The sequence below is a fragment of the Euprymna scolopes genome, chromosome 31 (genome assembly GCF_053919585.1).
Source record: "Euprymna scolopes isolate OS-2025 chromosome 31, ASM5391958v1, whole genome shotgun sequence".
NCBI lineage: Eukaryota > Metazoa > Mollusca > Cephalopoda > Sepiida > Sepiolidae > Euprymna > Euprymna scolopes.
The window spans coordinates 20,889,086-20,903,390 of record NC_136512.1 but is presented as its reverse complement, the minus strand read 5'-3'; positions in this window follow the sequence as shown (position 1 = coordinate 20,903,390).

Below are 14,305 nucleotides of genomic sequence, written 5' to 3'. Positions count from 1 at the left end.
ACTAGAAAACTTTCTACTCTTATAGTTTCTTCCTCCAGGCTGCTAGACTTTGAAATTCTCTTCTAAGTCCCTGCTTCCCTGACTGTACTGACATGCAGAAGTTCAACTGTAATGTGAACAGACATCTTACTGCTCAACTTTCTTCATAGTATTTGTGCAAATTATGTCCCAGATAGTATCTCCCTGCATTAAGTGGTACTGTGCCTTGTTTGGCGTGAAAGTGCAAAAAAAAAAAAAAAATTACCTATATTAAGCCGTTGTATCAACTCTGCAAATGATACGGCACTTTTGACAAAACCAAATGTTTGATCTTTGGTCCTTGTGGCAGAAACCAACAAAGTTACATTCTTTCTGTGCATTTTGTCACATGAGCCAAACTGTCATATGTTATCAAAGCATTGTATCAGCAGCAACTGGAAATGCAGTATAAAAAGGGTGTATTTCTTTACAGATGCTCATTCAGGGATTTTGCTCCTTGACCCCTGACACCTGACAAGACCCATCCCTGCTAACCGAATAATTCTCAGCAAATCCTTGCTAGATATTATGGCACCATTTTACTAACACGCTGATAAGTTAGCAGCAGCCTTTTTCACTCGAATCCTTGCTGAACGGAACAACATCTTTTCAATACCATGATGGTAGTAGCAGTAATAGCAGCATGTCCCTCCTACTACAGCATGTTAACAATGACTGCCATCATAATCACTATCATCACAGCAGTTATCAATTTTTTTATGGAAATCACTTGAGACAAGGCATGGAAGCCACTTGATGTAAGGAGTTAACATGAACGAAGGTTGATTATTACGTCACTTTGCACACCCGGCTTGGTTATTTGCAAATGTTACCTGTCATGTGCTGTTGCTGCTGCTAACAACAGTAACGCCTCTGTTAGACTATGACTCATGGTTTATCAGGTTTGTATTTTAACATGTAATTATCTGACCCCATAAAATAAATAAGACAGATATTCAATTTTAAAAGTGAGAAAGGCAGTTTTATCTTATTTATTGACTAGCAGGGGGTACCCGGCGTTTACAGGATGCTTGTAGGTGTGTGTGTTTGGGGGGGGGGCAGGTAAAGAGCGAACAAAAAGGAAACTTAACCCTGTTTAAATATAAAAAAAATGATAGAATACAGCGATTTTAAAAATAGAAAAAGAAAATAAGGGGGTGGGAGGCTTAGTGATAGGTCGGCTCCAATCCGGAGCCCATAGGCTGAGCCTGAACACCTATGCTACAGCGACAGTCTATGTAAGAGCGATTAAAAAGTGAATGTCAAACATCACGCTATTCCGCAGTTTTTAATGAGGTCAAATTGTTTTACTGCAAGATAGTTGACGGTGACGTTTACATCCGGTTTGAATCCGGTTTCGCTGTTTTTATACTGAAAAGTGAAAGCAACATGCAGCGATCCGAATATGTGGAATATTTATCTTTTGAAAGTCAGGCAAATTAAATAAACAGGCGACCCCCGTTGTTAACTCGTACATATTATGATTTATATGTGATATAAAAAGTTTTAAGAAGAAGCGACACCCACGAGAAGGCGTCGGAAAAAAGCCTTTCTCGGCCATACACAAGAAACGCACACACACACACATACACAAAAAAACACACACACACACACACAAACAAACATTTTAGCTTTTATATATAGATGGACTGTAAGTGGACAGTGTTTGTTGGTGGAGGAGAATGTTCGAGAATGTGTGAGGGGAAAGTCAGTGTGCAGAGAAATCGGCAAAAAACAGAATGTTCATTTGGTTTGTACTTATCGGTTTAGGTGTGAATCAGGCAACGGTTTGTAAATGAAAGTGTTCGGCCCATGTTATATTCGCATATCTCTCCACATTTCCATGAATAAACCGGAAATCAGCAAGGCAATGACGGCAGCAACAATGGCGACCCTAAGACAAATCTGTTCGCCGTTACAACGTAGTCAAACACAATAAATACACAGGACAATTTTAAATCCCATCTCTTTAGATACACACATCATTAAAATAACTCGCACCTTACTTCAACATAGAAAACCTCCAGAGAAAGTTGCACAGCAAAAGAAAAAACCTAAATAAAAAATCACAGACACTACCGTAAACGCAACTCAGATAGCATAAAAACGCAAATAATGATTCCACAAAACACCCCAACAATACGACACCGACTAGGTTACATTCACAACTTTCTCAGCTTTAAATCGACGTAACACATGCATACACACACCAAACAGATAATTCTCTACAATTCATTAAAGCACAAAAAACAAACACAAATAAAAAATACGACGGCCATTTTGACGCCGGAACCGATGTGCCTTTTACTACGTCCGCACGTGCTGTATAAATAAGCCGGCCGTCAAAGAGAAAGTCAGTCTTCCAGCAGATCGCCAGCCAGAGCAGGTCGCCTCGCTACCAGTAGAAGCGGACACAGCTGTTCCCCTCAACTCTTTGCAGCAGCTCAGCGACAGCCGTTCCCCTCAACCTTCCAACAGCAGCAGCAGCAACAGCCGTTCCCCTCAACCTTCCAACAGCAGCAGCAGCAACAGCCGTTCCCCTCAACTTTCTAGCAGCAGCAGCGGCAGCAGCAGTAGCCGTTCCATTCAACTCCATCTAGCAGCAGCTCAGCGACAGCCGTTCCCCTCAACCTTCCAACAGCAGCAGCAACAGCCGTTCCCCTCAACCTTCCAACAGCAGCAGCAGCAACAGCCGTTCCCCTCAACCTCTAGCAGCAGCAGCAACAGCCGTTCCCCTCAACTTTCTAGCAGCAGCAGCGACAGCAGCAATAGCCGTCTCCTTCAGCTCCATCCAGCAGTAGCAGCGGCAGCTCAGCGACAGCAGTTTGATTCAAAGCGCCTAGTCACCATATCACCGCTTGTTCCAGTCCCAGACGTCATCCCTAGACCGTTCCAGCATCTAAGCCCCTGTACCTGCCCGAACCTGATCAGGCCAGGATCCCTACCTCTCTAATCCATATTCCGGCCTTCCTGACACCCGGCTGACCGTTCCGGCTTTGATTGAGGACATATATGCTTATTCACTTTGACCCTCAATAAAGGTTGAAACCAAATTACTTCGTTTGTTCTCCTTGCTTCCATACGCTCGAGCTATTTTATAACAACTGGTGTCAGAGCGTTCAGCAAGATGAGTACAGACAGCTACGAGGGTTTCACGCGGTCAGAACTATTCACACTGATCAAAGAACAGAAGCATCTGCTGTTCAACTTGAGGACAAGCTCAACACAACCATCGGAAGAGGCACTTCAGGAGATCCGAAATGACATAGATGCCATGACAACCGCCCTGAGATCAACAGCAATAACAACAGCCACCAACCCCCACACAAGCAGCGACTACAGTATGCTAATGCGCCAGCAAACAATTCGGGATGCCATGAGACAACAGAAGCCCTTCCGCCCTGGACAGGACGTAAACCAGTTCTTATCAGCGCTCACCAAAATATACGCAATACACGTCTTACCGGAGGGAGCAACATACCCAAGCCTGGAGGGCGAATTTGTCAAGGCCGCGAAAGACATGCTGGACCAGGGTATATTTCAGCAAATGCTGGATTCTGCACAAGATACATCCACCTTCAACAACCTGAAGGAGTATCTACTGACAACACACGGCAGCCAAATGACCACCTTCCAACATCTAAGCAAGGCCTGGGACTTAGAACGACATGACGGCGAAAAACTAACCGATTTTGCCGGTCGACTCGAAACCACACTCAGGGAAGCGGCCGTCCACATCAAGGCAAAACACAGAAAGGACAGAAACAATGAACTATCCGTTGACGGACTCGTAGCAATAATAGGCGCAATGCTTATGAGTGAAAAGGTGAAAGCATGGAACACAAATATCTACCCGCACCTCGTCAGAACAATGGACAACCACTATACGGCAACTGGTATAGCGGCTGAAGCACAGCGATACCTGGATCGCGGCATAAAATCCGATGTCACCAATTCCCAAGACTCCGCACTCCTCTCTCAAGAGCACCACTTGAGACAAAGAAAACCTTACCATATAACAAACATGCACACCCACTCTAGTGGACGCAAGCGCTCGAACTTGACAGACGCACACAAGAAAACTGATCAACGTCAACATCAGCAGCAAGAAGCTCGCAGGCAAACAGTAAGTTTCCCTGTATGCCAGAGATACCTCAGAGGCCTATCCTGCTTTAGGCAAAATTGCAGATACCGTCACCCACCCCGCACCCAAACACAAGCCCTTGTCGCAACAACAGGCAACAACATGCCGGAGACAGAGGACCAGGATTTTCACTTCGGTCAGGACGAGATGTGATGCCCCGCCCGACCCGCTCCAATATCAGCCATCACGTCTTCAACTTTCAAGAGCAATCTAACTATTCACCACTTGTCTACTCCACCTTTTACATTGGCGACACAAAGTTCTCAGACATCGCGATGCTCGACTCAGGATGCTCGACCTGCATCATACCAGCATCACAACTACCAGACGAAGCCAAAAAGCACATAAAACGCTCGGACGTCAAAGTGAGGGGCATCAATGGCAGCATTACCGCGCTTGGCCAACTAACATGCGACATTGTAATCGGCAACCAGAACACACCCGCATTCTGTGGCATAAACGCCCTAATAACGGCACAATCTACACCAATCCTGATCGGCCAAAACATCCTATGCCATGATACCCTCATCTCGTACACGGTCGACAACGAAAAAGCGAAAGTGGAGTTCAAACGCACACTTGCCCAAGGAGGCTCCACACACACAGCTAACATCGTACGGCAAACGTCGTCACCAAACAGTCCCACAGACGACTCCCAGACCAAGGTCATCCAGGACTACCTAGCTATCGGACCCCATCCCGAACTCCACACCTTGGATGAAAAGCTTACATGGCTAAAACACAACACAGGACTCACACTACCAAACCATCCCAACCGTGATGAACTTGAGGCCACCACCAACCTACTAATCCGCTATGCCGACATCATCGGTACTGAGAATGGCGACAAGGGCACATTCATCCGTCCCATTCGGATACCAACCAACGGCCAATCACGCAGCCAAAAACAACATCCGATTGCTCAAGCCCTGGAAGAGGAGGTCAATGCCGAGATTGGCCGCATGGCAAGCAAAGGCATCATTGAAGCCTGCAGCGACCCCAAAGGTTTCAACAGTCCAGTATTCGCCGTACGTAAGAAAAATGGGTCAATTCGCGTCGTTGCAAACTTTAAAAGAACACTAAACAAAGTGCTAGTCGATCTGGACCCCTACCCAATACCCAGGATGGATCACCTGCTCAACAAAATCGGCAAGGGCAACAGGTATTTTGCATCCCTGGATCTGCGTAGTGGATATTGGCAGATTGAAATAGATGAGCAGGACCGGCACAAAACAGCCTTCACATGGAAGGACAAATGCTACCAGTACACACGCCTGGCCTTTGGTCTCACTTCGGCCGGACAAATCTTTTCCCGTTGCGTAGCAGAGGCCTTAGCCACGGTCACATCTCGCAGCAACATATCATCTTACATCGACGACAACCTGGTGCATGCTAAGACATTCAAGGAGTACATCATCGCGCTAGAACAACTGTTCATGGCCCTCCAAAAGTTTGGACTTAAGCTGAACCCAGACAAATGCTCCTTCCTCGCACCTGAGGCCAAATTTCTCGGCCGCATAATAAACAGCGAAGGGTTCAAGGCCGACCCCGAATATGTTCGTGCCATAGGAGAAATGAAACCCCCAACCTCAAGAAAGGAACTCCAAAGTCTCATCGGCCGCTTGGTCTGGATCAGACAATTCCTTGAGACGCGCCTTCATGAACAGATCAGATCAAGCATGTTCTCAAAACTCATGGCCCCTATACACGAGCTCAACAAGGTCAACAAGCCATTCCACTGGACCGAGAATGCAGACAGAGCATTCAGGAAGATCAAGGACCGATTATCCTCCCCGCCGGTTATCTCGTTTCCAGACTTCTCCATGCCCTTCACGCTCACTACTGATGCCAGTGATGTCGCATGCGGAGCAATCCTGATGCAAGAGTCCAGCAACGGGAAGAAGAACATTGTCGGAGTCGCGTCCCACTCCTTCAATACAACAGAGCAAAACTGGTCTACAACGGAACGCGAGGCATATGCAGTGAAGTGGGCGATACTGAAATTTGACTACTTTCTACGTAACCGTCCCTTCGTGGTGTTCACTGACCACAAATCTCTGACATATCTTGACCAACGGGAATTCAACAATGCAAAAATACGAAGATGGCAGGATGAGATATCGTGCTACAAATTCGTATTAGAATACGTGGAGGGCGAATCTAACGTTTGGGCTGATATGCTCAGCAGAGGCTGTGGACAGAAGAAGATCAAGACTCCCAGCGACCCCAATCCAGCAGGAAGGACATTCATACTGGATGGCTCAAGCTTACGCATCTACGTCCCATCATGGTGCATCAATGACATCGACAGTCTGAAACTTATTCCCAAGACGCACACACCACGGAACGCCCACACGCAAAGACGCATCAGCGACGCGTTTTTCGCATACCACACCAACTCCTCCATTCCTGCTGAACAAATCTGTGAACACCTGGATATTGCAACCGAACAACAGAAGGATGACACCCTGGCCGGAATCATACATGCACTCCAAACATCATACCCGGACGGCCCACAAATTGACCCCGATGACCACCGAGCTAAGTTATTCAAGAGAAAGCTACATCAATTCTTCTTAGAACCAGGAACCACGGTCCTAATGATAAGAGACCACAAACATACCCCTAGGCTGGTCGTACCATACAAGCTCAGACCCAAATACCTGCATCAAGCACACGACGCCAACAACCACTCAGGCATAACACGGATGCAGGAACTCCTCTCCGGTTACTGGTGGGAGTCCAAGAACAACGACATCAAGGCTTATGCTGACTCCTGCATCACATGTGCAAAATGCAAGGGAAATTATGGCAGACGCACCCGCTGGCCCATGGGCCACTGCAAGCGGGGTAAGAGACCATTTGAACTCGTCTTTGTTGACTTTGTCACAATGTCCAACTCAAAGGGGAAAAGATATATACTTACGATACTGGACAGCTTCAGCCGGCATCTCACAGCTATACCATGTGCAAGAGACCGTGCCATCGACGCCGCCCGTGGTTTATACCAGTTCTTCCTCCGACACAGAGAAATCCCACGCATAGTGTCCTCCGACCGAGGTACACACTTCACAGGGGAAGTCTATCGACAGTTCTGCGAACAAATGGCCATCACACAGGAACTGCATTGCCCGTGGCGCCCACAAAGCTCAGGGAACATAGAGAGACAACATCGAACAATGAAGAACGCCATCTACATGCTGTGTGAAGACAGGAATTGCGAGTGGACAGATGTTCTCGAATCTGTTGTGTCTTCCATGAACGCCACAATCAACAACGCCACCGGTGTCTCCCCGCATTTCACAGTCACGGGCCGCCACCCTAGCATCGGCTTGCCAACACCCCACAGAAGGGAAGCCAGGAGCGATGACCCAGGTGCATATGGCATGCAAATCAACGCCCTGCTAAGACAGGTTCATCACCGTGTCGCCCTGGCCAATGATGAAGCAGATCATAAAATGGAGAACCGCGAAAAGCACTTCTCCCACGAGAACCCGCTACAAGTAGGAGACAAGGTCCTACTTCACCGTCCTCAATCAGCCATGGCCAAATCAACACACATGCAATGGATAGGAAGCTTCACTATCACCAAAACCAACAGCTTGATGTACCAAGTACAAGATGAGAGTGGCATCACAACCTGGGTACACCGGGCGCACATCCGACGAATAGCACCACGCCCGCCGCACCTGTCTATCACAAACCTCCCACCCCCACCCAGCATCACCGACGAACAGCATTCCACGAACGGCCCCACATGCAATCCGGACGAGAATCGGACGCCATCCTCACAAGCTGGCCAACCCAGGAGATTACCAGCCAGAACAACAAGAGGACAACTCCCTACACGCTTCAGAGACTTTATCATGTAAATATGATCGAGATCTGGGGGAGCATTGTTATATTCGCATATCTCTCCACATTTCCATGAATAAACCGGAAATCAGCAAGGCAATGACGGCAGCAACAATGGCGACCCTAAGACAAATCTGTTCGCCGTTACAACGTAGTCAAACACAATAAATACACAGGACAATTTTAAATCCCATCTCTTTAGATACACACATCATTAAAATAACTCGCACCTTACTTCAACATAGAAAACCTCCAGAGAAAGTTGCACAGCAAAAGAAAAAACCTAAATAAAAAATCACAGACACTACCGTAAACGCAACTCAGATAGCATAAAAACGCAAATAATGATTCCACAAAACACCCCAACAATACGACACCGACTAGGTTACATTCACAACTTTCTCAGCTTTAAATCGACGTAACACATGCATACACACACCAAACAGATAATTCTCTACAATTCATTAAAGCACAAAAAACAAACACAAATAAAAAATACGACGGCCATTTTGACGCCGGAGCCGATGTGCCTTTTACTACGTCCGCACGTGCTGTATAAATAAGCCGGCCGTCAAAGAGAAAGTCAGTCTTCCAGCAGATCGCCAGCCAGAGCAGGTCGCCTCGCTACCAGTAGAAGCGGACACAGCTGTTCCCCTCAACTCTTTGCAGCAGCTCAGCGACAGCCGTTCCCCTCAACCTTCCAACAGCAGCAGCAACAGCCGTTCCCCTCAACCTTCCAACAGCAGCAGCAGCAACAGCCGTTCCCCTCAACTTTCTAGCAGCAGCAGCGGCAGCAGCAGTAGCCGTTCCATTCAACTCCATCTAGCAGCAGCTCAGCGACAGCCGTTCCCCTCAACCTTCCAACAGCAGCAGCAACAGCCGTTCCCCTCAACCTTCCAACAGCAGCAGCAGCAACAGCCGTTCCCCTCAACCTCTAGCAGCAGCAGCAACAGCCGTTCCCCTCAACTTTCTAGCAGCAGCAGCGACAGCAGCAATAGCCGTCTCCTTCAGCTCCATCCAGCAGTAGCAGCGGCAGCTCAGCGACAGCAGTTTGATTCAAAGCGCCTAGTCACCATATCACCGCTTGTTCCAGTCCCAGACGTCATCCCTAGACCGTTCCAGCATCTAAGCCCCTGTACCTGCCCGAACCTGATCAGGCCAGGATCCCTACCTCTCTAATCCATATTCCGGCCTTCCTGACACCCGGCTGACCGTTCCGGCTTTGATTGAGGATATATATGCTTATTCACTTTGACCCTCAATAAAGGTTGAAACCAAATTACTTCGTTTGTTCTCCTTGCTTCCATACGCTCGAGCTATTTTATAACACCCATAACATGGGAGCAGAGTTGGCTTCAGTCCACTTCGAGGTCTTTCTTTTCTTCTTCACATCTCTTAAGGTTTGGTGACAGAATCCATCCGTATGTTCACTGACGGAGTGAGACGAATTCTCTTCTCGAATCCTCCTCCTGAATTTTCTCCCTGGTTCATAAAATCTTGGGCTTTTATATCTTTCCGGGGGCTTCCTGTGGCGATAGAAGTCGACGGGTTTTATAAAAGGCACCAATGCTTCCCATTCGTTCACAATCATTTTTTTATTATTATTTTTCTTTTATTCAACCGGAAGCGCAACGTCAAACCAGTGCATACAAGATGTTTTCTTATTCAATCTCTGACGATGGATGTGTCAACATCCAGTTCACAGCCAACTCTCATCAATCCCCACAAGACTAAATGACTGGTTAGATTTTTATGAAATTTCACACAAATGTATTTTTTTTAGATAGGTTTTGTACTCTTTGTTTTTCTTAATGGAAATCGCTCCAGACAAGTTATGAAGCCATTTAATGTAAGGAGCTAACAAGAACGAAAGCTGATTATTGCAAAGACAGGAGATGCCTATTGACTTTAGTCTTGAAAAAAAAAAAAACAAAGCTGTTTCGATCCTGGATTGAGGTAGTTGCTTGTCTAGCCACACTGATGAGCTGTGAAACAGCGAAACAGTACTGTATGTGAATGACTATATATATATATATATATATAAATTTAAAGGGGATTAGAACAGTAGTCTACAGAGCAGAGTGTATTTGTGTATTTTAATGTGATTGTAAAATTACTAATTTAATTAAAATACAAGAAAAGAACAGTGCTCGTTGTAATGCAGATATATAATAGGCTCGATAGGCATATATCCTAGAGCTACTTTAATATTTAGTAAGATGATTGATAATTTAAAATTAAAATTAAAAATTAATAATCGGTTTCATAAGAAGGAACACAACAAAGCCAATAAATTGTACGATCGTTTCGGAAATGATGTTTTTATTAAGATAGACATTAAGTCATGAACAATAATTTTAACATAGTTTTTTGAAACAAAATGTCCTCATTCAGCAAAAATATTGGGCAGGGATTTTTTAACGACACCAAATAAAAACCTAGCATTTTTTAAGTAAGGCAGATGTATCTTATAATGGTTCACCTTTTAAAATTCGTAATTATCATCGTGAAAGCATTCATGAATGCTTTGACGATGATAATTACGAATCTTAAAAGGCGAATAATATTTGGTTAATATTTGGTGGCTTTAAAAAAACAACCCAATATTTTTGCTGATGAAGAGACTTTGTTTCAAAAAACTATGTTAAAATAATTACCCCATGCTGGTTGACTGACTCTGACTCTGGGCTCGACTGACTCATTTTGGCACGTTTGCTCCCTTTTTATAGTGGACAGACCGGCTCCAGCAAGGGCTGTTAGGGAAAATATTTTTATATCCTCTTTCCTTGCGATGTGATTGGCTGAAAACACAACATCCCTGTGCTTCCAACCACGTCAGTGAAAACAAGACGAGTATATTTTATATTGTGAAAATTGTGTGGGTGTATGTACGCGCCACTGAAGTGTTCAACGATGTATTCGCTGCTCCTGCTAATTTTGTTGCTTTCTTGCAAAAAAAGCTTCACAAATCGAAATGAGATCTTGTATGCACTTCGTAACAGTTTATGTATGTCAACGAAAGGCTTTTTGCATCGGGTTCTAAAGTCAGTTAGATTCCGCGAGAAGTTTTTGCATACTTCCCTGATTATAATATCTCAGATTTACAAATGGACGCTGTCTCTATATTTTTATTTGATCGAGTTAACCAAAATTCCCACCATGTCGTTGTCTCAGGTGTTTGCTTGGCTTTTTCGTATAAAGCGAAACTGTTTGAAAAAGCAGCAAAGCATTTAAATCATTGTTCATTCAATTGATCATGCTTAAATCTGATGCATGCAACTTCTGCTTGCGCGATAGTGACAAAGGCTAACACGTTACATTTTTTTTTACCTTCTTTCCCTCCTTTGCGAAACGGGTTCGAGCCTGCCTGCCTACTACCAAATTTTAACCTTTTTTTCCTCTGTTTGCGTTACCAGTTCCAGCCTACTACCATTTTTTTTTTTAAACGTCTCTCCACCACCCTGTTGTTTCTCCCTCCCCCCACATTTACTACACCACTGCAACACATCCGGGCAACACCAGGTACCCTCACTAGTAATAGATAGGTCAAGTCCATTAATATGAATCTTGAAAATTGCAAAAAAAATTAAAAAAAAAAAACAGGAATGGGTATTATTGTTGACAAGTAGGGCCACACAGCGTTGCCCGGGACAAGGTTTCACCTATTTGTATTAAAACTTCTATTCCTCCACCTCTCTCAATCCGCCTCTTTCTTAATTCTTTCCTCTACCCAGCCCCTTCTTTTTCCTTCACTGAGCCTATATTTCTCTAGCTAGACGCACACGCGCGCGCGCGCGCACACACACACACACACACACACACACACACACAAAAACTCTCGGTCCTGGATAGGACCTTAATCTATATTCAGTGGTGAGGCCCCAGCTTGTGGGCTTTGGGAGTGTGGAGCTACCCTTTTATTGCCATTGCTCCCAGGTCCACTCTGACCTGGAGTGGTAGTACCTTTTAGGGTCTCAACTATGCTTAAATAGTAACCTACTTCAAAACAACGAATATTCTATTAAAAAATCTTTCTTCAAAATCTTTGGATTCGGCATTAAATAGCCTGAAAAGGGTTGATATGCCGTAAAACAAAAACAACCAACCAACAAAACTCTCCTTTATATAAAAAATTACTTGCACAATGAGTCTGCAATATCTTTCCAAATTAGTATGTAATAACACTGAAAAAACAACCTCCCCTGATGAAACCTGGCCCAAAGTAGTCAACACCTTAGCAAAAATAACCCTCTTAGTGACATGCAATATGGTTTCCATTCTGCTAAATCTACAGCAGATGCACTAACAGTTACATCTCATAGGATTAATGAATCTCTCGATGAGGCTTCTTTTCTAGGGCAATTGCTCTTGACATATCAAAAACCTTTGGTAGAGTATAGCATAAAGGTCTACTTCACAATATCTCTAGCTATGGTATAACTGGAAATATCGTAATTATTAAATCATTTTTCTCTCTGATAGGTTCATAAAAGTAGCGTTTGATGGGTAGAAATCTGAACCTCACAGTATTAAGGCTAACGTCCCTAAGTGATCCATCTTGGGCCCATCTTCCTGATCTATATCAATGATCTCCCAAATCACATCCTAAGATCATTTGTAGACATTTATGCTGACAACACGACCATCAATGGCAACACTTCAAAGGCTATAAATGATCAAGTTCTCTCTGATTCTCTATCCTCGGATCTTGAGCACATGGTACAATGCGGAAAGAGGTGGCTAATTAATTTTAATGAATCTAAAAACCAAGCTTCTATCTTTACATCATCAATGCTCTGATCTCCATCTGGCATCAATTGAAATGAATAGCTCACGTTTTGGGGAGGCTCCATGTTTTGACAAGCTTCTGGGTCTGACTACTCTTGATCTGAAATGGAACATGTACATCAAATCTGTTGCCAATGTTTCTAGGAAAATGGTGGGATCATTCTACCGCTTCAAGAGATATCTCACTGCTGATGCAATTCTCTACCTGTATAAGAGCTAGGTACGTCCAAGACGTGCCGCATCTGAGTAGGAGCTGCTGGGAAGCCTTATCCTACGTTGACAGAGTTCAAAATAGAATTTGTACCCTAGTGGAGGGGTACTCTTTTCTCTTCCCTGCAATCTCTTTCCCACAGAAGAAACGGTACAAGCCTGTTTCTGCTTTATCATTATTTCCATGGCAAGTGCTCGTCTGAGCTCATATCTATGGCCCCCCCTTTGCCAAACTTTCACAAAAAACACTTATTTCGCTAGAAATAACTATCAAAAATTCCCCCCCCCCACTCTTTATCTGTGCCTAAACTTAAACGTAGATTCCATGAACAAAGCTTTTTTCTTAGAATTGCACGCCTGTGGAACTCTTCTGCTTCCCTGCTTTCCAGCTGACTACAATATGGTCATCTTCAAGTCCAACATAAACAAGTTCTTGATGAGCCGTCACTTTAAGTAATCCAACTAAACAAACTTCCACTACTAACGATTACTACAATATTGTCCCATTGACTACTGTACACTCATTAATCTTTATCCTCGAATGGCCTCCAGGCATTGGTAAGTGGTGACTCCTTTGTAAAAAAATAATTAATAAAATAACAGCAAAAATAATAAAACAATAATAACAATGACAATGATAACAGCAATAAAACAAAAACAATAATAATAAAAATAACAACGACAATAATAATAACAATAATAAAACAACAAAAATAACAATGACAAAAATAATGACAACAATAATAACAATAACGACAAAAATAATAACAACAATAATAACAATACCAGCAACAATAACAACGACAAAAATAATAATAAAATAATAAAACAACATCAATAACAACAAAAATAATAAGAAAACAACGACAATAATATCAATAATAGCAACAATAACAATAATAATAACAAGAACAATAACAAGACAAAAATAATAACAACAATAACGATAAAAATGACAACACAATAACAATAACAACAACAATAACAAGACAAAAATAATAAAACAACAATAACATCAATAATAATAATAACAATAACAACAAAATTAATCACAATAGTAATAAAACAATAATAACAACAACAATAGCAACAACAAAAATAATAAGAATAATAAAAACAATAATAACAACAATAACAACAACAATAACGACAAAAATAACCATAATAACAGCAGAAATAATAGCAACAATAAAAACGACAAAAATAATAACAACAATAAAAACAACAGCACTAATAACAACAATAACAAATAATAATACCACTACAATAATAACAACAACAATATTAATA